Source organism: Scyliorhinus torazame, chromosome 14, assembly GCF_047496885.1.
Source record: "Scyliorhinus torazame isolate Kashiwa2021f chromosome 14, sScyTor2.1, whole genome shotgun sequence".
NCBI classification, from domain to species: domain Eukaryota; kingdom Metazoa; phylum Chordata; class Chondrichthyes; order Carcharhiniformes; family Scyliorhinidae; genus Scyliorhinus; species Scyliorhinus torazame.
The window spans coordinates 68,794,148-68,821,222 of NC_092720.1; positions in this window are offsets into that span (position 1 = coordinate 68,794,148).

Below are 27,075 nucleotides of genomic sequence, written 5' to 3' on the forward strand. Positions count from 1 at the left end.
TGCCACAAATGCTTCTGTTTTTTTTTTATTCGTTCATGCGATGTCGACATCGCAGGCTGTGCCAGCAGTTATTGCTCATCCCTAATTGTCCTTGAGGGGCATTGCTGTGGATCTGGAGTCACATATAGGCCAGGCCAGTTAAGGATGGCAGATTTCCTTCCCTTTTTCTGCATTGAAAAGAGTGAAAAATTATCTGTAAAGTACGATGAGTCAGGAACATTTGACAAGTTCAGCAATAGTGGCGATTGAAAATGCATCCTTACAAGATTTTACCTTTGATGATGTTATTGATGATTTTGTGAAGAAAATTGCCATGGATTGCAAACAACTGATGAAGCAAGAAAATCTATCCCTCTACAATGTTCCCCAGTCTAAATTCTGTTCTGTAAAAGAGAACGTATGGTGGTCTGATATAAAGGCTGGTAGTCACATGCAAAGTTATTCCCGGTAAGTAACAGCCATTCCCCATCGCTCTCAATACTGGCCTTCAGAAAATGCCTTCTCTTCTGAACAAAGAATGGGATCTTGAATGATAGTTGCCAGAACAGCCACTGATATTAGATTTGGATTGAACACTCCACTTCGTTGGCACTGGACCTTTTCTGGCTCATTCTGTCCTGCACTGGCCTGTGCTGCAGTCATATTATCAGCTGAATTTTCCATCCCTTTTCTCGTCAGCCAGTTCATGTTCGCCTCAAGCTACGCAGATCGCAATAGTGACCATTTCTACCAACATGCTCAACAGGTAGTCTTGGATATCAATTCACCAATTATAGGTTTATTCTTATAGGGTACAGAAACTAATGCAGTTAAGCAGTGATGTTGGGTTTTGTGGCTTGCATTATGGATTTCAATTGATCAATTACAGGCTTGTTCTCATAAGTTAAAGAACACTAAAGCAGTTAAGCAGAGATTTGGGGCTTGTGTTAGCTAAGGGTGGGCAGGGTCAGGTTGGCATTGGTCTCAGTGGGGGACTTGATGTCATTGGGGGTGGGCTTTGATATCATTTGGGGTGGGGCTTGACATCATTTGGGGTGGGCCACCATGTCACCAGACGGCAGGCCATGATGTGGGGGAACCCACAAAAAGGGAGAGCGTGGGGCCCCAAAAGTGTAAGTCTGCCTCTGTTAATCATCATTTGTGTTTTTCCTCAATCTCAATGTCCACAATTCTTCCACTAAAGTTACAGCAGACAAGCAATAGAATGCCCACAGAAATTCACTTTCATAGTTCCAAAAGATTAATAGTGGATTCAGGCCTTTATGAAGATAGCAATAAAACTCCTTTCTGGATGATGTTTAGTCATCAGTTGTTTGATTTTTCTGATTTTTATGGCAAGATTTCATGATAAACATAAGCTATCTGGACTTTAGAACAAGAAAATAAATTAGCCAGCATTCCTGCTTTAGATTGTTATCGAGTGAATTCCTGTCTAAAATGTGCTTAAGTGCATTTTGGGCAAGGACTGGACTAGGCCTGAGTCAAAAGTCCTCCATAATAAACCAGCCTGCCGACAATCACTAGACTCACACAGGAAGATTGGCCACGGACAAGAAACTGGAGGGCTGCCAGTGCCTGTGAAACAATACTCCAGCAACATAAATTGGTTAGACTGCAAAAGTACTTCTTGTTATTGATAATTCTTTTTCCATACTAGAAGCCATTTTTCATTGAAAAATGTGTTCATTGGAATCTATCTTTAGTCCTTAGGTACTCTGCACCTAAAAGTGTCATTTTACTGTTCCCAATAATCTTAGCTGCCAGAACTCTGATTTTTTTTTTCTGTTCCAGTTGGAAGCACAGAATTAAACATTCTTATTTGAACAACTCTTATTAAAAGGCTGAACAGTGGCTTCAGTGGGTGTTATGTTCTGTAGACTGGCCGAAGTAAATGATGAACTACAGAACATCTTACCCGAACAGGTGCCGGAATGTGGTGACTAGGGGCTTTTCACAGTAACTTCATACTTGTGACAATAAAAGGCTATTATTAATATTAAATAATTTATTAAACTATTTGATAAAGATAACTAGAATAAATAAAATAATGAACTACTAACACTAATTGACTATTGTAGAGCTACTGCAAAATATGTCTATCTCTCAGCATGACCTACTCCCAACTTCCCTGCCACATGATCCCGTGGTGGGTTAACACTGCCACCTAGTGGTCGGAGGTTGTACATATCATTATGTACATAACTGCTTTATGCATATCATCACAGTAGGGATGAAGCTGTAAAACAGTCTCAAGTAGCGAGAATTATTTTCCCAAATGTATATTCAAAAGGAAATTAAAAGCACCAAATTGCAAAAGGTAAAATGAAATTGCATTTTTCATAACAAGCAAAAACTACTGGGCTAAAGATTATATTAGGCCTATTAATAGACACAGGGACCATGATGTGAGATTATCCAATGTCCAGTCAAAGCAATGCATGCAAAATATTTTGCTGCCTGTCTGCTTATGTCAAATGCCTGGCAGGGGAAATTACCACCAGCAGGATCACCATTCTTGTGGTCAAAGCTCTAAATTCTGCAACTTAAAATTTTAAAACACTCATGGATAATCTCAAGAGTATAGAGCAGTTGTCACCACCATGCTTCTGTACCACAGTGAGACCTGATCTCTGGCTTGGGTTTTCAGGGAGTTGTGGTGTCTCTGTTCGTGCCTTATAAAAACTGCCACCAGAATCCTTTATCCAGAATTCCACTCCCATTTCTGACTGATCTTCTTTTCTTCAGTGGGGAAAGGGATGGGTTGTGATTGACACATGGGGGGAAGTCAAACATAACTCAATTGTGAGTTCAAACTCATCCCATTTTCACGGGAGCAAGGTCCATTTCCCATAGCATGTGACTTATGATTTTAAAAAGTAGACGTGAATTCTCATAAAAGGTGGACAAGATCTGTGGAGCTGTGAAGCGTTGAAGTTACTTAAATCCACTGTCTTTTAAATTTTGAAAATGTTCAGCCTGCTGTCTCCGAGTTGAAAAAAATTTATGCTTAGTTTCAATGGATGTTTGTTGAGATAACTCTGAGGGCTTTCATTATGGTATTTTAGTGCTTGAATGCTTCCACAAACTATCATGACCACAGTGGGAGGCTATAAATTCACAGCTTAAATGACAGCTCCATGAGATTATTAAGCTGCTTTTGATATGGGGCTATGAATGCAAATGTTTGTTTCCATGAGTCATCTAGTAACTAGAAGGGATTTAAATATATTGAATGGGCTTTTATCAATGGGAGTGTTATTTTTTAATAGTGAAGACTGTAATAGATACTTCAGACTTTTATTTTATTTAATCTCAGCATGGCTCCTGAGGTCTGTCCATGGTTCATTCACTGGGTGAGTTGCCATGGGGGCTGTAAGGGTAAAGGGTGGTGGGTAGGGAATTATCCATAAAATTTCATAGAATTTACAGTGCAGAAGGAGGCCATTCGGCCCATTGAGTCTGCACCGGCTCTTGGAAAGAGCACCCTACCCAAGGTCAATACCTCCACCCTATCCCCATAACCCAGTAACCCCACCCAACACTAAGGGCAATTTTGGACACTTAAGGGCAATTTATCATGGCCAATCCACCTAACCTGCACATCCTTGGACTGTGGGAGGAAACCGGAGCACCCGGAGGAAACCCACGCACACACGGGGAGGATGTGCAGACTCCGCACAGACAGTGACCCACGCCGGAATCGATCCTGGGACCCTGGCGCTGTGAAGCAATTGTGCTATCCACAATGCTCCCGTGCTGCCCACAAATGTGTTGGCATAAGCTAGCATCAGGACTATAAGGCACCGTGGGTGCATGGTGGATCATGTGCTGACATGAGTTAGTATTAAGTTGACAAAGAGATTATAAGGGGCTGTGAAAGTAGGTTGACGGGTATTGGTTGGCATGGAGTGTATGAGGGATCATTGGGGGTGGATGGAATGAGCTGGCATGGAGAGTGCTTGGTAGATGGAGGAGTGAAGGGTGAAGGCTAGAGATCCTAATATTCAACCACACAACTGGGACCAAGTCCCAGTGCACCAAAAGGAGGCTTTTACCATCCCATCCCTGTGGCTGCCTCCAAACTGTTTTTGGGAAGGAAGGCCCAACTCCAGTACAACTCCATTAAGTTAATATGTAAGATGCTTTTCATTTCAATATTGATGAGATCAACTTGCAGATTTAAGTGAATATCTGTAGTTTTAGAAAGGTCGGGTAAATGACTGAAAATATCAAATGAGACCATGGAATTATCTAGCCAGTAGCATATGTCACAATCGTCGCATTGTATTTTTTAATGAGTAAGTCCTGTAATCTGGGTGATACATGAGTTAATGGTTTGTGGCAAATCATTTCGAGTGGTTTTCCCAGATAAACATTTTAAAAATATGTTGGTGTATAAATGTTGGATTCCAGGGCACCTCTGAGGTGCAGTGGTTAGCACTGCTGCCTCACGGCGCCGAGGTCCCAGGTTCGATCCGGCTCTGGGTCACTGTCCGTGTGGTGTTTGCTCATTCTCCCCGTGTTTGCGTGGGTTTCGTCCCCACAACCCAAAAAGATGTGCAGGGTAGGTGTGTTGGCCACGCCAAATTGCCCCTTAATTGGAAAAAAATGAATTGGGTACTCTAAATTTAAAATAAATAAATAAATAAATAAATGTTGGATTCCAAAAACCAAGGCAGACGTTTTCCGTCAAATTGTTGGCTTGGACTGATAAACTATTGGAGGCAAAAGTGATCAGCTTCCTTTTTTGTAGGATGGATTCTCCAAAGTATTTTTGTGATGCTTCAGCCTCTAGTGCAGATTCCTTAGCTGGGTCATAGAATTGAAATGTTCTCAGCAAGAAGCTAGATCCACCAAGGAGCCTTAGGGAGCATTTTTCCTAACCAGGATTGATGTCTATGGCATCCGCATTTCATGACTGAATGTTCTTTGAAATTTGCCATATCTTGCAAGTAGACCTGAAAGCTCAGCGAAAGGAAAGAATGGTGCAGCCAGTGACTGTACAGGTGGCCACAGCCCATAACTTTGTTTATTTTGGGCTTATTCCAGATTGGAGCAAGGGTGGAGTTTGTATATGATCTCGCCAAGATAGCAGGTTTTCCCTTGGTGGAGGGTGCCATTGGCTTCAGACACATTACTTTGCAGGAGCCACATCTAAATTTAGAAATGTATCACAGCTGCAAAGGGTTCCATTCCCTCAATACTCAGCACATCATTGTTGCTAATTTCCAGTGCCTTGGCATCATTTGTATGCCTGTATTTTGCACCAGTCTGCTGTACCATTCATTTGTATCATGTTAAGAGGTGATTATTGGACAAGAAAGGCTATGTACTGACCACTTGGCTCATGACTCCAGAGTGCAACTGATCCACATGTGGGCATTATGCCACACAAAATGTCATAGAGCAGTCATTGGGGTGCTTCAGCAAAATGTATGCAGCATGCTTTGCTCTAGTGGAGCCCTGCAGTAATCTCCAAAGGAAGTGTTTAGGTTCAGTGTGGATGTTGCATGCTGTCAGAGTCCTTCCTGTTTTCATCCTTTGTTTCCATTTATTTTGTTTTTTCATTTTTGGTCCATGGACCCATAATTGGTATGTACCTTTAAGCAGAAGACCCAAACAGCCTGCTTGTCAGGATACTGTGTTCCCAAGTTTTATGTTTGGAGAGGAGAGACTGGACTCTTCGGAACTGAGTGAATCTCCGGAACCAGCTTTGGAGGAAGTCAGTTCGGTTGGTTGGCCAGGGATAGTATTCTGTCTGACATTAATCAGTAATTGGATCCTGTGTGATGTTTTCTGAGAAAGTTGAGCCAAAGTGTTTAGACCTCAAAAGGAGAAGGAACAGTCTCTCTTGCATGCTGGAATAACTGCTTTATTGTTCTAAAACCAGTGAGTGCCTGGCACATCTTTACTGTAAATTTGAAATGACCCTGAATCTACAGAGAAAATAGACATCTTGCCAGAGAAAAAACATCCAACCCAGAAGTGCTGAAACGAAAGCTTGAACTTCAGAAAGACATTAACTAGAAGCCATCCCAGTGCATCAAAGATCCTTTATCCTTTTATTTAATTAACATTTTCTTTACAGCTCAATCACCCTTTCCCTTCTGTGCTGTTTGTGTGTGTGGGTAGAGAGTGGTGATAGTTAAAAAGGGGGAGGGATGCAGTTTTGGGAAAGTAGTATTAGACACTCAGTTACATTTTTTGTCAGTTTAATTATTATACTGTAATAATAATAAGTCACTTATGCTAAAGTTAGAAGCCCAGTGGCTGCAGTTTATTAAGTTCAGCCAAGGTCTTCAGGTATTTTAACTTCACTTGTGTTGCGACTCTGGGTCAAGTGGGGCTGGAATTGACTGTACATCAGCCAAGGGTGTCGTGACAATGCTGCACAACCTTGCCATCAAAAGGGCACAGCTTTTGCTGCCAGGTCTAGAGCGAGAATCTGAGGAAGCGGAGAAGCAGAAGGAAAGGAGGAGGGAATAAACACACCCCCTTTGAGCTGTGCTGTACTTTAATAGCTCATCCAACTGCGGTGCTATTAACTCAACTCCAATGTCTCATTTATCAATGGTGCTTCACCTTACATCCCCTCTGTTATAACCATAACAGTGCCTTCTTGAACATAATGTTGGAAAAACAAACACCACAAAACAAATACTCAAAAGCAACTTTAACAAACAAGCCATCCAATATTCCACCCAAGATTTAAGCACTTTAAAAGCCACAACCAGTTTATGTTCTACTCAGCACTACCCAATTTTACAAAGGTGCCCTTCAATATACATCAGGTCACTCATTAGAATGCGCAAGACACCTAGCGGCTGGTTAAGTTGTGGCTGAAGGTGACTGAATATTATCTGAGGCCACTATATACACTATCCTATATTTATTGCAAGGAACCCCTTGGAGGTTTTATTGAGGTAATTGTTCTTCTTCTTTTCTGTATTTAATTCTTAATTTGTTTGTGAATTCACTGAAGGTTACATTTTTGACTCTGGTTGCTGGTCTTAGCTATGTCCAACAGTATTCTTTACAGGTGCTCCCTTCTGTAAATTCAATAGATTTTCCAGTCATTTTGTGGCTCAAATCGCATTAACAGTTAACAAGTATTTTTTTCTAATCTAAAAAAAATCTTAATTATTTAACCTCAGCAGCTTCAGCCTGTTGCACAGAAATGCAAAGCTTCAAAAAGTATAATGGAATGTGAACTCTTCTAACTGGCGTGTAATTCTACAAGATCAACAAATTACTTGTGTAGATGACTGTAAAGCTTAATAATGTAAATATAGTTTGCATCTTTACAGCCAAAGTCTTGGTAACTGGGTAACTGGTTCAGCACAAAAATACTTATGAAGAATTCTCAAAGCATCATTTCTTGTCTATTTGTAATATGCATCATTTATGGCTGTGTTTCCAAAACTGAATTGATGCAGAGAATGGTTTTCATTGGTAAACTTCTCGTGCTGTTGATGCACAGTTTATACTGTGGAATATTTCCTGTAGCATCAAATGAAACATTTTACAATCATAAATGTAAAAGTTTACATATGCACATTTCTAAAGCAGCAAATAACAACTGCATCACAGTCAAAATACATTTTCTATTAATTGATGGGACAGGTCGATAGTCACTGAAAATTAAACTGCATCTGTTGGCTGCACTGGGTGTGCATAAGTGTATCTTGGTAAAAGTAATATAACTGTTACCACATCCAACAGTATTGCCATCAGAAGTTCAGAACAATACCACCTCTTTTTGTGTTGCAGATCCCCACTAGCACTGACTCTTCTATACGTGGAAATTGTAGGGATTTAGACTCCATACTAATCTCCAGGGTAAGAAAGTTCTTATTGAGGAACAAAGGCAAAAAGACAATTATTAATTTAGAATGCAAACCAACAAGCTTGATCGGACAACGATAATTGACACTTAACATTTCAGTAGTTCAGGCACGGCATGATACACAAGTGTATCAGTGTGTGTCAGTCTGTCTTTCCCATGGATCCTGGGACTTTGGGATCTTCTCTAATTTCCTTGAACCCGGTCCCTTGACTCACAATGACCTTCAAGGTTTTAGCTTAGTCAAATATAACATGCATTCAAATTCCTTTGCAGTTTTGTGGTGAACGTATTGCTGCTAAAATTCACCACTGTATTGTATTGTATTATGTTGATGCCCTTGTGGGCTCTGCCTGTGGCTCCGCTCCCTCGGGGTGGTATATAGATCTGCAGGCTGTAGGCGGCACTCAGTACAGAGCAGTCGCAGGCAGGCACAGATCTAGCTTATTAAAACCACTGTTCACTTCTACTAATCGTGTTGTGTGAATTGATGGTAGCATCAATTTAATAAGCTAAGATATCGCAATGGAAGCCGCCCTCAAACCTGAACGACTGGAACTTGACCCACAGGCAGATGAAGCAAAAGGAATCTTTTCACACTGGCTCCGCTGCTTTGAGGTCTACCTCACCACCTCCTCCTCGCCCGCCGTCACCAAGGCACAGAAGCTGAGTCTCCTCCACGCCGGGGTGAGCCACAGAATCTCTGTACTAATCAAAGACGCGATCACGTACGCAGACGTGGTCGCGATCCTGAAATTACATTACGTGAGGCCGGTGAACAAAGTGTTCGCCCGGCATCTCCTCACCACACGTCGTCAACGCCCTGGGGAATCGCTGGAGGAATATCTACTCGACCTGAGGGTACTCGCTCGAAACTGCAACTACAAGGACGTCATGGCCACGCAGCACATGGAACTCACCATCCGGGACACCTATGTGGCTGGATCCGGTCCAACTATGTCAGGCAGCGTCTGCTCGAAAAGGGTGCCCTCGACCTAGAAGAGACAGTAAAACTATCCACCTCATTAGAGGTAGCCTTCCAGAGCCTAAATGGTTTCCCCTCCGACCACGCGATTTCCGCCGGAGGTGCGACTACCACCCGACCCGAGGGTGTCCCAGGTCTGTGCCGCGTGGCTGTCCTCCCAATCCGTGGGGGCCACCTTGCTATTTCTGTGGTCAGAACCAGCATCCCAGGCAGCGTTGCCCAGCTCAGAACGCGACCTGCAGCGACTGCGGCAAGAAATGTCATTTTGCCAAAGTCTGCTTGGCCCGACCCAAAGTTCCAAAATCGCAGGCCCGACTCACAGGCCCGCAGACCCCGCAGCGTGGCTGCGTGCCTGCCGGTAATACTCCCTTCTGACGCGTCATCCGCCTCGTGCTATCCGTGGGGCCTGCCATCTTTAACCCTACATGACACATGCGACTCATGGGGGGGGCGCCATCTTTGCTGCCATCTTCAACGCCACCCGAGACATGCGACCGACGGGGGCCACCATCTTGGCCACCATTTTCAACGTCGTCCGACACGTGCGACCGATGGGGGCCGTCATCTTGGAACCACCCCGCTACCTACGTCCACGCCGGCTACCTGTAGCTTGGCGCTGTCACTCTCGACCAGTGACGGCCCAAGCACTTCAAGAACTCCATGATGACCGTCTGGGTCAATGGGCACGAAACGCCCTGTCTGTTCGACTTTGGGAGCACAGAGAGCTTCATCCATCCAGGCACAGTAAGGCGCTGTTCCCTCCAGATATCTCCCGCATCTCAAACAATCTCCCTTGTGTACGGATCACATTCAGTGCAGATCCGGGGGAACTGTGTCGCGAACCTCGCGATACAGGGTGCCGAGTATGCCGATTTTAAACTCTATGTCCTCCCCAATCTCTGCGCTCCTCTCTTGTTAGGACTGGATTTCCAGTGCAACCTCAGAAGCCTGACCCTGAAGTTCGGCGGACCCCGACCCCCTCTTACTGTATGTAGCCTCGCGATCCTTAAGGTCGTCCCTCCCTCGCTCTTCGCGAACCTCACCTCCGACTGTAAACCCGTCGCCACCAAGAGCAGGCGGTACAGTGCCCAGGACAGGATTTTTATTAAGTCGGAGGTCCAGCGGCTCTTGAGAGAGGGGATCATCGAGGCCAGTAATAGCCCCTGGAGAGCCCAAATGGTGGTCGACAGGACCGGGAAAAAGAACCGGATGGTTGTAGACTACAGCCAGATCATAAATTGTTACACACAACTCAATGCGTACCCCGTTCCCCGCATAGCGGACATGGTTAATCAGATTGCAGACTACCGGGTTTTCTCCATGGTAGATCTGAAGTCCACATACCACCAGCTTCCGATCCGCCCGGAAGACCGCCACTACACGGCCTTTGAGGCAGACAGCCGCCTCTTCCACTTCCTCAGGGTCCCCTTCGGCGTCACCAATGGGGTCTCGGTATTCCAAAGAACGATGGACCAAATGGTTGACCAGTACGGGCTGCGGGCCACGTTCCCGTACCTGGATAACGTCACCATCTGCGGCCATGATCAGCAGGACCACGACGCTAACCTTCAGAAATTCCTCTAAACCGCCCAAGCCCTCAATCTCACCTACAACAAGGAGAAATGCGTTTTCCGCACAACCTGACTAGCCATCCTCGGCTATGTCGTGGTAAACGGAGTCCTAGGGCCCTACCCCGACTGCATGCGACCCCTCCTGCAACTTTCCCTTCCCCACTGCCCCAAGACCCTGAAAAGATGCCTGGGGTTCTTTTCATATTATGCCCAGTGGGTCCCCAAATATGCGGACACAGCCCGCCCACTTATCAAAGCCATCATCGTTCCCCTGACGACTGAGGCCCTTCAAGCCTTCAGCCGCATCAAGGCAGACATTACCAAGGCCGGGATGCACGCGGTGGACGAATCCATCCCTTTCCAGGTGGAGGGCGACGCGTCGGATGTCGCCCTGGCCGCTACCCGTAACCAGGCAGGCAGGCCCGTGGCCTTCTTTTCCCGTACCCTCAATGCCTCCATGATTCGACACTCCTCTGTCGAAATGGAAGCTCAAGCCATCGTGGAAGTTGTGCGGCATTGGAGGCACCACCTGGCCGGGAGGAGGTTCACCCTCATCACCGACCAACGATCAATAGCTTTTATGTTCAACAACACACAGCGGGGCAAGATCCAGAATGATAAAGTCTTGAGGTGGAGAATCAAAATCTCCACCTATAATTACGATATTGTGTATCATCCTGGGAAGCTCAATGAGCCCCGAGATGCCCTGTCCCGCAGCACATGCGCCAGCACGCAAGATGACCGACTTCAAGACATCCACAATGACCTCTGTCACCCAAGGGTCACCCGGCTTCTCCACTTCATCAAGGCCCGCAACCTGCCCTACTCATGACCAGTCTGCGCGGAGTGCAAGCCGCACTTCTATCGGCCAGACAAGGCCCACCTGGTGAAGGCATCCCGCTCCTTTGAGCGCCTCAGCTTCAATTTCAAAGGGCCCCTCCCGTCCACTGACCGCAATGTATATTTTCTCAACATCGTTGACGAGTACTCCCGTTTCCCCTTTGCCAACCCATGCCCCGACATGACCGCGGCCACTGTAACTAAGGCCCTGCACAGCATCTTCACCCTGTTCGGTTTCCCCACTTACGTCCACAGTGAGCGGGGCTCCTCGTTTATGAGCGATGAGCTGCGTCAGTACCTGCTCGGTAAGGGCATTGCTTCAAGCAGGACTACCAGCTGCAACCCCCGGGGAAACGGACAGGTGGAGAGGGAGAACGCGACGGTATGGAAGCCCGTCCTTCTGGCCCTATAGTCTAGAAGTCTCCCGGTTTCTCGCTGGCAGGAGGTCCTCCCCGACGCGCTCCACTCCATTCGATCGCTCCTCTGCACAGCCACGAACGAGACCCCCTCACGACCGTCTATTTGTCTTCCCCAGAAAATCCACCTCCGGGGCCTCGTTTCTGTCTTGGCTGACAACACCGGGGCCTGTCCTCCTCCAGATGCACGTGAGGAGCCATAAGTCCGACCCCTTGGTCGAGAGGGTCCAGCTCCAACATGCCAACCCTCAGTATGCCTACGTGGCGCACCGTGCCGGCCGACAAGATACAGTCTCCCTCCGGGATCTGGCACCCGCCGGTTCCCCAGCGACCATCACCTACGCCCCCCACCCTACACCAAACACCACCCCTGCCCCTAAACGGCCTGCACGACCCTTCCACCAGCTACACCAGAAGCAAGTAAGTCCAAGGTCAACGCTCGCTACCAGACGGACGACCTTAGCTGTTCCCCTTCCCCCATCGCCGACCCACGGTGATGAAGCTCCAGACGACACGCTCCCGGAGTCAATGAGCCCAACGTCCTTGCCCGCAGCGAAGCCGGAGCTGAGGCGATCACAGGGAACGATCAAGGCGCCGGACAGACTTGATCTGTGAGCCCACTTCACCCCTGCTGGACTTCAATTTTTTAACAGGGGGTGAATGTGGTGAATGTTGTTGCTCTCTTTATTTGGTTCTAAATATGGCGGTCAATATGATCGCCTTCCTTAATTCTAATTACGTTTGCTTTAGAGTCGACAGGTATCTTTCGATACCGCCAAGAGGTTCAAACCCGAATACTGATCAAAGAGCCGGTACACCAGTTAGTTAGTTCAAAGTTAATACATTTTATTTACACCATCAGCAATATCTAGTCATGCACGAAATACTACATACTAAACTATCACTACTGCTAAAGCCTATACTTAGCTTCGGGTGCCCACTCAGTCAGAGGAACAATGGCCGTTGTTCGGTTCTGAGGCTGCTGGGGTCGAAGTGGTGAAGGGGAACAGCTAAGGTCGTCCGTCTGGTAGCGAGCGTTGACCTTGGACTTACTTGCTTCTGGTGTAGATGGTGGAAGGGTCTCTCCGCTTTGAGAGCCGATTCCAAGAGAACAATTCTCTCTCGGGGCCTTCTTCTTATACCCAAAGGGGCTTCACGCGCTTTTGGCCGGACCTTGAACTTGGCCCCAATCAATTGGGCCGTATCTTGATCACTTGTATTGATCTTGACCAATAAAGGGGTGGGTGCCCTGATGGCTGGGCGTGTCCTAGGTTGCCATTGGCCTGGCTTTATTTGTACTTTTGGTTTGGGGAACTGGCGCCGTGAGGTCTGGAGCCAGATCGGTTACTTGAGTATCTCCCTTTGTTCCCGGAGATGGGCCTTCAATGTGCTAATGGACCTACAGTTTCAGTCTCGTCTGGGAGCTGCGGTTCCAATACACATACACGCTCTGTGCCTGCCTGCTTTCTTAGCATTGTCCATAGTTCCCTGCAATCTTTGCAAACATCCATTTTGTATTCTGGAAGTGGCCATCCCAGATGGCCACAACCCCTCCTTGTGATCCTCAACGCGAAGCGTGAAGGATCACATTACCGCGTTGTCTTCGTTCTCCTCCCAAGTCGGGCATCCATAAGCACTGACAGGCTCTACACTGCTCTGTCCTATGAATTGAAACTTTTACCTAAATTATTTTATGTACATACATCATTCTAAAATTCTACGGGGCGCTATGATATTCAGGCATGCATTACAAAATAAAAAAACTGGAAGCTCTAACTGTCCTTAATGAACTATTCTCAATCAATCAAAATAATTTACAATGTTTTAAACTGTACAATAGCAGCAACACAGGTCTCTCTGGCTTGGCAATCAAGCACAGAGTTTTACATTTCTTTATTAGAATGCACAAACACACAAAAAAACAGATGTACTTTAATTCACTTAAAGGGGTTGGGGGTAGCGTCCGCGTGCAACTGGAGGGATCCCGCTAAGATTCAACTGTAAAGCATGATGGTTGTCTTCATCTTTCCTTCTTTCTTTCTTCTTTTCTTCTTCTTGAGGCTTCTGTGGTTCCGGAGTTCTATGGACACAAGCATAATTTCTGTTATTATCTTGTTTAAGATCTTATGTGTCTGTCTGTCTGTCTTTTATTGCCAATTACCCATTATAATTGGTCACCATCTGTGACTCCCTCATTTTTTTTTTAAACCAAATATTTGGGACAAGCCATCCGAGAAAAATACTGATACAGTGTGAGCCGCCCCGCAGCCTGTGTGATCTACCATCCCAGTGTTTGAGGATGTAAATAGCATTTGGAAGCAACCTAAGGGTCGCCAGAAATGAACAAAAGAATTTTGAACTAAAAGTGCCAAATGGGTTGCGAATGGAAAGATGTAAATGCATTAAAAACAGTTCAGAGAAGGTTTACTCAGCAACCAGCTGGAACTGGTGGGTTGTCTTATGAGGAAAGGTTGGAGATCCACCAGGGTTCAGAAGGGAGGATCCTGGGGGGTAATGACAGGGTGGATGTAGAGAGGACGTTTCCTCTTGTCAGAGTATCTTGAACTAGGGGGTCATTGTTTAAAACTAAAGGGTCGCTCATTTAAGACAGAGATCAGGAGAATCTTTTTCTCCCAGATGGTCGTGACTCTCTGGAACTCTCTTCCTCAAAAGGCAGTGAAAGCAGAATTTGAAAATGTTTAAGGCTGAGTGAGATAGATTGTTGATGAACAAGAGGGTGCAAGGTTTCTGGGGTGGGCAGGAAAATGGAGTTGAAATTACAATCAGATCAGCCATAATCTTCTCACTCTATGCAGATGACCTGCTCCTCTACATCTCGGACCCATAAAGCGGCATGGACGGAATCATCACGCTCCTGAAAGAGTTTGGCACCTTCTCGGGCTACAAACTCAACATGAGCCAAAGTGAGATCTTCCCGGTACACCCATAAGTATGTGGGGCAGCACTAACTGGACTGCTGTTTAAACAAGCCCGACACAAATTCTGCTACCCGGGGATCCAAATAGCCCATGACGGGAAAGGGATCCACAAATGGAACCTCACCAGTCTGACAGAGGAAGTAAAAAAGGACCTGCAAAGATGGAACACACTCCCACTCTCCCTCGCGGGGAGAGTCCAGATGATCAAAATGAACGTGCTGCCCAGGTACCTCTTCCTGTTCAGATTCATCCCGATCTACATTCCCAAGGCCTTTTTCAAAGCATTAGACAAACTAATCATGGCGTTCGTATGGGCTGGTGAGGGGGGTGGAAGAATGCTAGGATCCTAAAGAAGGTCTTAGAAAAAACAAAATCCTAGCCCTCCCAAACCTACAATTCTACCACTGGGCGGCAACAGCCGAGCGAGTGAGGGGATGGATCAAGGAGCCAGAAGCCGAGTGGGTGTGCGCGGAATAGGCCTCCTGTAAAGGGACCTGCCTCCGGGCCCTCACCACGGCGGCACTCCCATCCCCACCCAAAAAACACTCCAGCAGCCCAGTGGTGATAGCCACGCTCCAGTCCTGGAACCAACTACGGCAGCAATTTGGCCTGACCAAAATGTCGGACAAAGCTCCCATCTGTAACAACCATAGGTTCACACCAGCGCTGACTGACACCACCTTCAAAAGGTGGAGACAGGACGAGGGGACACTGACAGTCAGGGACCTATACACCGACGGCAGTGTTGCGACACTGGACGAACTGATGGAGAAATTCCAGCTAGCCAGGGGGAACGAGCTAAGGTATCTGCAACTCAAAAACTTCCTACAAAAGGAGACAAGGACGTATCCACAATCTCCACGACAGACATTACTGAAAGAGTTCTGGACGCAAGCATATTAGAGAGAGGAAACTGCAGTGACATGTACGACCGACTGGTAGAAAGGGCCGACACCGTACTGGACGCAATAAGAGTGAAATGGGAGGAGGACCTGGGGATCGAGATAGGGTGGGGACTCTGGAGCGAAGCACTGCATAGGATCAACTCCACCTCCACCTGCGCAAGGCTCAGCCTGACCCAACTAAAAGTGGTACATAGAGCCCACTTCACAAGAACCCGTATGAGTAGGTTCTTCCCGGAGGTGGAGGATTGATGTGAACGGTGCCAAGGAGGTCCGACCAACCATGCCCACATGTTCTGGTCTTGCCCCAGACTTGTGGAGTACTGGACTGCCTTCTTCGAGGCAATGTCCAAAGTGGTGGGGATGAGGGTGGAGCCCGAAAGTGGCGGTCTTTGAGGTTTCAGACCTGCCAGATCTATTTCTGGGGAGGAGGGCGGACGCCCTTGCCTTTGCCTCCCTGATTGCCCGCCGTATAATCCTGTTCGGCTGGCGGTCAGCAGCATCACCTAAAGCTGCAGACTGGCTGTCCGACCTCTCGGAATCTCTCCAAATAGAGAAAATCAAATTCGCCATCCGAGGGTCAGGCGGCGGCTTCCATAGAACGTGGGAGCCATTCACCCAATTGTTCCGGGACAAACAAGCAGAAGAATAGCCATAGCCAGGTAGCCAAGAAACAGGGGAGAGTAGCCAAAGCATGAGAGGGAGAGATAGACCGGGAGAAGTGGGGGGACACAACTCAATCTAAGAGGAAGGAAAGGCGAACCACAGGGGGTGTGGGGGAGGAGAGAAGAGACAGGGAACAATAGAGGAGAGCCAAGGAGGTAGGTGGGGGGAGGGGGGGAGGGGTAGGAGGCAGGGAAACGTTAACCAACTTGACATCCACAGGAACAGACAAAAAGGAGAATACAGGCGGAAAACGGGAGGGCCGGCTGAAGCGGTAGTGAGCACGAGACGACAACGGCAGCGAAATCCGTCTGGGAGAAATGAGGGACAACACCAGCACCAGACCCATTCGAGTATTGCCCTTCGGAATTGTCTCGCCGGCACGAACGGATGCCTGCTTATATATATATATATCATATCCTGTGTACATAACAGCAAATATACTCTGTTCAAAAATCCAATAAAAAACATTTATAAAAAAAAAGACCAGCCATAACCTTATTGAATTGTGGTGCAGGCTCCAGGGCTGAATGGCCTACTCCTATTCCTAATTTCTATTTTCATCAGCAATTACTTTAGTCCTGGCAATCCTCTCTATGCTGGATCTGCTGATTCCTAATACTGGATTATTATGATAATTAATTTAGTCTAGCTAAGCCTAATACTGGGTTCTCAAGGCAACCTCTGAAGCTGTGAAAAATGCCTGTTGACTGGCAATGTCCTTTGAAAACGACAACTTCCTAACACATGCTCCTCCAGCAAATGTCCTGTGACAAATGCTAACCCTTAGAAAATGCAAAGGCCGTAGTGATGCTCCCCTTTTTTGTCACCTTTTTGCAGGTAGCAACACCTACCCTGAGTATGTGCACCTGGGTAAACACAACTAACAACTTCTAACCCAATATTTGCAACTCTTCACCAATAGAAAGAGTGCTGCTGGCTTTCGCACAGCAATCTAACCTTAATTTGTACCTCTAATTGGAGGTTCTGTCCCCAGATCACTCTTTTAGCCTTTTTCGACTTTGTACCTTTATGTTCAATTAAGCTCGACTTGCTGGAGCCCAACTGTGCAAATGTATCCGAGCTATAACTTCAGTTCACTGCATGTGTTCTTTCTTAAAGCTATATCACAGTATTCGGCATTTAAAGGGATGCCAACTTGGAAGACTTTTTTAACAGCATAACCTAAAATTCATGTATCATCCAATTAATATATACAAATAAAGACTTTTCATCACTCAGCCTATGTTCAGGACCATTAGGCCTTATTAATTACACAAATGTGCCAATGAGGCGAAGTCTGCAAATATATTTGGGGCTACACCTGGCAATTGAGCTGTTAGTTACATTGTAATTTTGGATTGATATAGTTTCGTTCATTGTAAAAAGTACATGTGATTTGTTTTAGTTAAAAGAAGATGAGCTGAATAATTGAGATTGTAAATTAGAAGACATGTAATTTCTTGAATTAACCAATATTTTTCAATTAAGGAGGTACAAACAGTTTTGGAGTGTCCTTTTCAAATAAACTAATAATTCAATAAAAATAAAAGTTAACTCATAACCTCTTCCTTGTTATTGAACACAGGCTCAGGTTGAACAATACTATTGAAGAATGCAACACTATTCTTTTGTTGATTTTATTTTATCAATGAATATAATTATGACCAAGAACACAAAGGACAGCAAACAGATATTGGGTAGGACTTTCCTGGCCACGGGACGGTGGGCCTGGAGGAAGAGTCCAGAAAAATAGTGAGGAGCCTTGTCAGGACATTTCCAAATGGCTATTCACCAATTTAAATAATGAAATGTCCCATTAAGAATGATTTTCCCAGACTGCCACATGGGCAAGCCACCAACGTCATGGGGATCGTCAGTACAAGATGCCAAAGGGTGCCTTGTGGCAGAAAAGGTCACTCCCAAATGGGGGAGTACCTAATTGCCCTTGAACTGAGTGCTTTGCGAGGAGCATACCAGGTTAGGATGGCAGATTTCCTTTCCTAAAGGGCAATAGTGGATCAGATGGGATTTTACAACTATCAACAAAAGCTTTTTAATTTAAACTTTTATTTCTAGATTTTTATTGAATTCAAATTTCGCCATCTGCTGTGGTGGGAATTGAACCCAGGTCCTCAGAGAATTACCCAGGGTTTCTGGATTACTAGTCCATTGACAATGCCACTATGCCACCACCTCCCCTGCTATTTTTTGCAATAGACTATTAAAACACTGCCCACAGATTTACAGAGTATCTCCTTTAATGTCTCATTAAAATATTTTGCAAGGTCTTTAAAACAGAAAAAATGCCATTTTTAATAGATTTTTGAGCAAATTGTCAATTCAAAAGCAATTTTGATAAAATCATGTCAAACTATAAATGGCAACAGAGCACAGATATAAAGAGGTGCCTACTACCCAATTAGAAACTTTAAACTACATGCTGATTGTCCAACAAATGCAGCGAGGCTTGTGAAATGTTCCAGTTGAACAAATTTTCAGTATGTATGAAAAGCAGCCAATTAGATTTAGAAAAATAATGCACTCACTAAACATCAATCTGCTTACAGCTCAGCATTGTGAGAACTGTCTAACATCATTGACTGACCTTAGATCAAATGCATTTTTCCGTAACCTTTTTTAAAAACTAAGTTTAAAAGCCATGTTTTAAATTCAGAAAATTGCAAAGATTGAAGTGAGAGGAGTAAACACAAATAAGAAAGACAAATGAATGGGTTAGATCAGCCGTAAAATTTCAGGGATCAAAACAGTTGTTACAATTGGAGAGGAAATGATCACAAAGCATTGACAGTGGAAACAAAGATCCAACAGCCTTGCCCTGACAAATCAGATAGGGTGGCTGTTATATCTCTGAGTTGCTACAAAGGGTAAAGGTATGGAGTTGCCACACTCTTGGATTCTTACAAACACGATGAGAGGGTTCATGAGGAGATACAATCTAAGATGGTGAATTGGAGCACGTGCAAACACTTTCTGCTGACATCAGTACAGACCAGGTGACATTCCACCAGCAGGGATGTATTCTCTGATACATAACACCCCTCCCCCTTTGCTTCTTTAGAAAAGCGACAACGACGTAACATTTATACAACAGGCCCACAATATATATACACACAACTTAATAAGACAGTCTCAGGTAGACTATAATTTATTTTGGGTTGCATTCAACCTTCTCTAACCTAACTACTCGAGACCTTGGAAATGTCCCCTGTTCCTTCAGTAGATGGTACTTCCTGGTAAGTTACTCCAGTGTACATTTCTATAGGTAATAGGAAGTCCTCTGAAACAAAACCTGGACTTTTCCCTATGGTTACTCTCTGTTCTGAAGTATCGCTGTCTAAATTTTCCAAAGGAAATACTTCTTGAGAAGTTTCAGCGATTTCACTTTGTGAAGCTAGTAGCTTGTCGGTATAACTTCACCAAACTCATTCATGATCCATCTGTACAGTGTCTGAAATTGGCATGTTTTCCCCTTGTATGCACTTTTGCATTCTTCTGATCAGTGCCATACCAGTTTGACACATAGCAAAGTGTGCAAAGGCTTCAATTGTGTATAACTGATCAATCCTAAAATCGAATTCAGTTGCATCACATTTTGAGGATATGGTGCTTCTAAGATTGCTGCCATCTCCTTCGGCTCCTTGTGTAAGCCATTTAAAAAAAAAAAAAATTTTTAATTAAAGTTTTCACAAAAGATCAACAACAAAATGTAAAAGGAACCCAATAGAATTAAATACCAAACAAAACAAAACAACCCAGTGTCCCCCTCCCCCATACATAAATAATATATTAACACCTGCCAAAACACATAGCAAACATAGCAAATATATACACCCCCTCAGATCCCCCAGTATAGATCAACAAAAATAAAATAGAACCCCCCCCCCCCCGGGCTGCTGCTGCTGACCATTGTCTACTGTTCTGCCAGGAAATCTAAGAACGGTTGCCACTGCCTGAAAAACCCTTGCACCGATCCCCTTAAGGCAAATTTCACCCTCTCCAATTTAATAAACCCCGCCATATCGTTGATCTAGGATATCACGCTTTGGGGCCTCGCATCTTTCCACCGAAGAAGAATCCTTCGCCGGGCTACCAGGGAAGCAAAGGCCAGAATACCGGCCCCTTTCACCTCCTGTACTCCCGGCTGCTCTGTATCCCCAAATATTGCGAGCCCCCAGCCCGGTTTGACCCTGGATCCTACCACCCTCGACACTGTCCTCGCTACACCCTTCCAAAATTTCTCCAGCGCTGGGCATGCCCAGAACATATGGGTGTGGTTTTCTGGGCTCCCTGAGCATCTAACACACCTGTCCTCGCCCCAAAAAAACTGACACATCCGTGTCCCGGTCATGTGTGCCCTGTGCAGCACCTTAAACTGTATGAGGCTGAGCCTCGCGCACGAAGAGGAAGAGTTCACCCTTCCTAGGGCATCTGCCCACATCCCCTCCTCGATCTCCTCCCCCAACTCCTCCTCCCACTTACCATTCAGCTCCTCCACCGAGGCCTCCTCCTCCTCCTGCATCACCTGGTATGTTGCCAAAATCCTCCCCTCTCCAACCCACACCCCTGAGAGCACCCTGTCCTATACCGTGCGTGGCGGCAGCAGCAGGAATTCCACCACCTGCCGTCTGGCAAATGCCCTTACCTGTAGATACCGAAAGGCGTTTCCCGGGGGGGAGCCCGTACTTCTCCTCCAGCTCACCCAGGCTCGCGAACATCCCATCCACAAACAGGTCCCCCAACCTTCTTATCCCTGCCCTGTGCCACCCCGAACACCCTCCGTCTATTCTCCCTCGGACAAACTGTTGGTTCCCCCGTATCGGGGTCCACACCGAGACCCCCACCTCCCCCCTGTGCCGCCTCCATTGCCCCAAATTCTGAGGGTAGCCGCCATCACCGGGCTCGTGGTATACCTCATTGGAGGGAGCAGCAGCGGCGCCGTTGCCAGCGCCTCCAGACTCGTACCCTCACAAGACGCCATCTCCAGCCTCGTCCATGCCGCCCCTCCCCTTCCATCACCCACTTGCGCACCATCGCCGCAGAGGTTGGGCAGCGCCAGCCCCCCCATCCCTACTCCGCTCCAGGAACACCCTTCTCACCCTCGGAGTCCCTCACGCCCACACAAACCCCATTATGCTTCTGTTGACCTGTCTAAAGAAGGCCTTCGGGATAAGAATGGGGAGGCACAGGAACAGGAACAAAAACCTTGGGAGCACCATCAGCTTGACTGACTGCACCCTACCCACCAGAGACAGCGGCAATGCATCCCACCTCTTAAACTCCTCCTCCATTTGCTCCACCAGCCTCGTGAAATTATGCAGGGCCACCCAGCTCTTGGCCACCTGGACCCCCAAATACCTGAAGCTCCTGTCTGCCCTTTTTAGTGGGAGCTCACCAGTCCCCCTCCCCTGGTCCCCTGGGTGAACCACGAACAACTCGCTCTTCCCCATGTTGAGCTTGTACCCTGAGAAATCCCCGAACTCCCTGAGGATCCTCATTACCTCCGGCATTCCCCCCACCGGGTCCGCCACATAGTCATCCGCATAGAGTGACACCCTATGCTCCTCCCCACCCCGCACCAGCCCCCTCCAGTTCCTCGACTCCCTCAGTGCCATAGCCAGGGGTTCAATCGCCAGTGCGAAGAGCCGGGGGACAGGGGACACCCCTGCCTCGTCCTTCGATGCAAACAAAAGTACTCAGATCTCCTCTTGTTCATGGCCACACTCGCCATCGGGACCTCGTACAACAGCCTAACCCACCTGATGAACCCCTCCCCAAACCCGAACCTCTTCAGCACCTCCCACAAGTACCCCCACTCTACCCTATTGAAGGCCTTCTCAGCGTCCATCGCCGCCACTATCTCCGCCTCCCCCTCCCTCACCGGCATCATAATAATGTTCAGGAACCTCCGCACATTCGCGTTCAACTGCCTCCCCTTCACGAACCCCGTCTGGTCATCGTGGATGACCTGCGGCACCCAATCCTCATTTCTCGTAGCTAAGACCTTCGCCAGCACCTTGGCATCTACATTTAACAACAAAATCGGCCTGTAAGACCCACACTGCAGGGGATCCTTGTCCCGCTTCAGGATCAAGGAGATCAGTGCCAGAGACATCGTCGGGGGCAAGGCCCCCCCCCCCCCCTCCCTTGCCTCATTGAAGGTCCTAACCAGCAACGGGCCCAACAGGTCCACATATCTCTTGTAAAATTCGACCGGGAAACCGTCCGGCCCGGTGCCTTCCCCCCCTGCATGCTCCCTATTCCTTTGGCCACCTCCATCCCAATCGGGGCCCCTAATCCCGCCACCAGTCCCTCCTCCACCTTCGGGAACCTCAGTTGGTCCAGAAAGCGGCCCATCCCTCCCTCCTCCCGTGGGGGCTCGGACCGATACAGTTCCTCATAAAAGTCCCTGAAGACCCCATATGATGCCAGCCCCACTCGGCACCACACTCCCTCCCCCATCCTTAACTCCCCCGACCTCCCTAGCCGCGTCCCGCTTCCGAAGCTGATGCACCAGCATCCGACTTGCCTTTTACCCATATTCATTAATCGCCCCCTGGGCCTTCCTCCACTGCACCTCCGCCTTGCTGGTGGTCAACAGGTCGAATTCGGCCTGGAGGCTACGCCTCTCCATCAACAGTCCCTCCTCTGGCACCTCCGCATACCTCCTGTCTACCCTCACCATCTCCCCCACCAGCCTCTCCCTCTCCCTCTGCTCTCTCCTCTCCTTGTGGGCCCTAATGGAGATCAGCTCTCCCCTAACCCCCGCCTTCAGCGCCTCCCAGACCATCCCCACTCGAACCTCCCCGTTATCGTTGGCCTCCAGGTATCTCTCTATGCTTCCTCGGACCCGCTCGCTCACCTCCTCGTCCGCCAACAGCCCCACCACCAAGCGCCACAACGGGCGCAGGTCCCTCTCCTCCCCCAGCTCTAGGTCTACCCAATGCGGGGCGTGATCCGAAATGGCTATCGCCGAGTACTCGGTATCCTCTACTCTCGCAATCAGCGCCCTGCTCATCACAAAAAAGTTGATCCGGGAATAGGCCTCATGAACGTGCGAGAGGAATGAAAATTCCCTAGACTCCGGCCTTGCAAATCTCCAAGGCTCCACCCCTCCCATCTGGTCCATAAACCCCCTCAGCATTTTAGCCGCCGCCGGCCTCCTACCCATCCTAGACCTGGAGCGATCCAGTGCCGGATCCAACACCGAGTTAAAGTCCCCCCCCCCATTATCAGGCCTCCCCCTTCCAAGTCCGGGATCCGACCCAACATGCGCTGCATAAAACCCGCATCGTCCCAGTTCGGGGCATACACATTGACCAGCACCACCCTCTCTCCTTGCAGCTTACCACTTACCATTACGTACCTGCCGCCATTGTCTGTCACAATGCTCAACGCCTTGAACGACACCCTCTTTCCCACCAAGATCGCCATCCCCCGATTTTTGGCATCCAGCCCCGAATGAAACACCTGGCCTACCCACCCTTCCTCAATCTTACCTGGTCTGCCACCTTCAGGTGTGTCTCCTGGAGCATGACCACATCCGCCTTCTGCCCCTTCAGGTGCGCGAACACTCGCGCCCGCTTAACTGGCCTGTTCAGTCCCCTTACGTTCCAGGTTATCATCCGGATCAGGGGGCTACCCGCCCACCTCCCCCGCCGACTAGCCATAACTCCTCCTTGGCCAGCCACGCGCCCGCGCCCCACGCCCGGCCCTTTCCCCACGGCGGCAGACCCCCGTCCCAACCCCCTCTACTCGCTCCAGCTTCCCCTTGACCATACCAGCAGCAACCCGGTCCCACCCCCCCATCCCCCCCCAAGCTCGGACCCCACCTAGCTGCATTGCTCACCCCATTGCACTCCCGCAAGTCAGCTGACTCCTGCTGACCCCGGCCGCTCCCGCCTCTCCTTCGACTCCTCCTATTGTGGGACATACCCTCCTCCTCCATTACCCACCCGCAGGCTCTCCGCCGCCCCCTTCCATCCCAAGCGCGGGGGAAGAAAACGCGCTTCCCCGCCCCGGCCCCGCCTCCTCCAGCCTTCAGTGCGGGAAAAAGCCCATGCTTTCCACCTGCCCGGCCCCGCCTCCTCTGTTGCAGCTCCTTTTATAGGCCCAGTCTCCTCACCCTCGACTCGGGCCTCCCCCTCCCCCACGGGGCCCCATCCCCCTACTGGCCATCCACCCCCTACTCCGTTTACTTGCCCCCCTCCAAGAGCCCACCCGACAGTCCCACCCAAAACAGTGCCCATCCCACCCTAACCACCCACACCAAACCAAAAATAAAAAAGAACAAAGAACCCCCCTCAAAATGTAACACAACAACAACAATCCCCGACCATCCCCACACCCGACCCCCCATCCCGACCCTCAGTTTGTGTCCAGCTTCTCGGCCTGAACAAAGGCCCATGCCTCCTCTGGGGACTCAAAATAATGGTGCCGGTCCTTGTAGGTGACCCACAGACACGCTGGATGCAGGATGCCAAACTTCACCCCCTTCCTGTGCAGCACCGCCTTCGCCCAGTTGTACCCGGCCCTCTTCTTCGCCACTTACACGCTCCAGTCCTGATATATCCGAACCTCCGTGTTCCCCCACCTGCTGCTCCTCTCCTTCTTGGCCCACCTGAGCACGCACTCCCAATCAGCGAACCGATGAAACCGCACCAGCGCCGCCCGTGGCGGCTCGTTAGCCTTCGGCCTCCTCGCCAGCTCTCTATGGGCTCCTTCCAGCTCCAGGAAGGACCCCGCTCCCATCAACGAGTTTAACATGGTGACCACATAGGTCCCCACGTCCGACCCCTCCAGCCCCTCCGGGAGGCCCAGGATCCGCAGATTCTTCCGCCTCGACCGATTCTCCATCTCCTTGAACCGTTCCTGCCATTTCTTGTGGAGCGCCTCGTGCACCTCCACCTTTACCGCCAGGCCTAGATCTCGTCCTCGTTGTCGGAGATCTTTTGTCGGACCTCGCGGATCGCCACACCCTGGGCCGCTGGGTCTCCAGCAGCTTATCAATAGAAGCCTTCATCAGCTCCAGCAGGTCCGCCTTGAGCTCCCTGAAGCAGCGCTGGGTAACCTCCTGCGCCCACTGCATCAACGCTGCCTGGTCCCTGCCCGCCGCCATCTTGCTCTTCTTCCCTCACACTTTCTTTGGCTTCACCACCACTTTTCTAGTCGCCCCGCTCCTAGTCCAATCCATACACTGTCGGGGCAATGTTGCAGTCTTCTTCCCACACCGGGAAATGTCAACAAAATGCAGTTGAGGGCCCTGAAAAGAGCCCAAAAGTCCGTTCCAAGCAGGAGCTGCCGAACATGCGGCTTAGCTTTGCATAGCTGCAACCGGAAGTCGTGTAAGCCATTTTTAGCGATGATATAGCCCAAGTAATTTATGGATGTCTTGAAAAAATCGCACTTTTCTTTTTAACTCAGAGATTATGGTTTTGTAGATGTAACTTCCAAGCTCTTCAACTGCTCCTGTTCACTTGAACCAGTGATTAGAATCTCATCTAAATAGCATTGCACCCCATTAGCCCACTCAGAATTTGATGCATGGACCTCTGAAAAAGAGCATAAGCAGAAGTTATTCCAAAAGTAACTGATGCGCGATCAATTGCACAAAGACTAAAGTTGGATACAACCGTGGCTTTATTACAGTCAGATGCGTGGCCTCCTGCTGCAACTGGCAAAATGGCAGGGCACTGGAGGTCATACATATTTATACAGTTCTCCGTGGGCGGAGCCAGCCGGCAGCAGTTACCAGCGAACCTGTAGTGCAGGTCCTACCTTATATCTCCTATTACAGTGGTTCGCCACAGTAACGAAACAGACCTTTGTGAGTCACGCTAGTGGCTGTGATTTTGCAGCCACATTCATTTGTAAAAATGCCTGTGACAGATCAATTTTACCGAATATCTGTCCTCCAGAAAGTCTAGCAAGCAAGTCGGCAATCAACGGCAGTGGATAGTAATCTGTGCACAATGCGGGGTTCACAGTTGTTCTAAAATCTTCACATGTTCTCACCATGTCATCATATTTCAAGACAGGAATTATTGGTGTTGGCCAATCACTCGTAGCAACTTTTTCAATGATTTCTGTTTGTACTAGCTTTTCTTGCTCAGCTTTGACATTTGGCTTGATGGCATATGCAATGGTTCTAGGTTTGAGACATTTTAGTGTACTATTTGACTTGATTTTTAGTTGCACTTCAGCTCCAGTTATTGAGCCTACTGAACCTTCAGGCACCTTCTCATATTTTTTCCAGACATTATTGTAAGTTGCTCTTTGAGTCCACCAGTTGATTTACTGCTCCCCAGTTGAGTTCAACCTTTGACAGCCATGCTGTTTAACAAAGAGGCAACTCTACTGTTTGCCCATTTATGTCTACTTTTACCATCATGTACCCTTTCAATGGTACAAGCTCTTCTGTGTATGTCTTTCAGGTAACAAGATGGAGAATAAAGGCCGATGTTTCAACTTTTGATTATAATTTTTCTCAGGTATCAAAGATGCTGTATAAATGACTGTCAGACGACGAGGTTGGGATTGTTCTCGCTGGAGTTCAGAAGAATGAGGGGAGATCTCATAGAGACTTATAAAATTCTAACAGGACTAGACAGGGTAGATGCAGGGAAAATGTTCCTGATGGTGAGTGTGTCCAGAACCAGGGGTCACAGTCTGAGGATTCAGGGTAAACCATTTCGGACGGAGATGAGGAGACATTTCTTCACCCAAAGAGTGGTGAGCCTGTGGAATTCATTCCCACAGGAAGTAATTGATGCTAAATCATTGAATATATTCAAGAGGCAGCTAGATATAGGACTTGGGGAGAATGGGATCAAAGACTATGGGAAGAAAGCAGGATTAGGCTATTGGGTTGGATGATCAGCCGTGATCGTGATGAA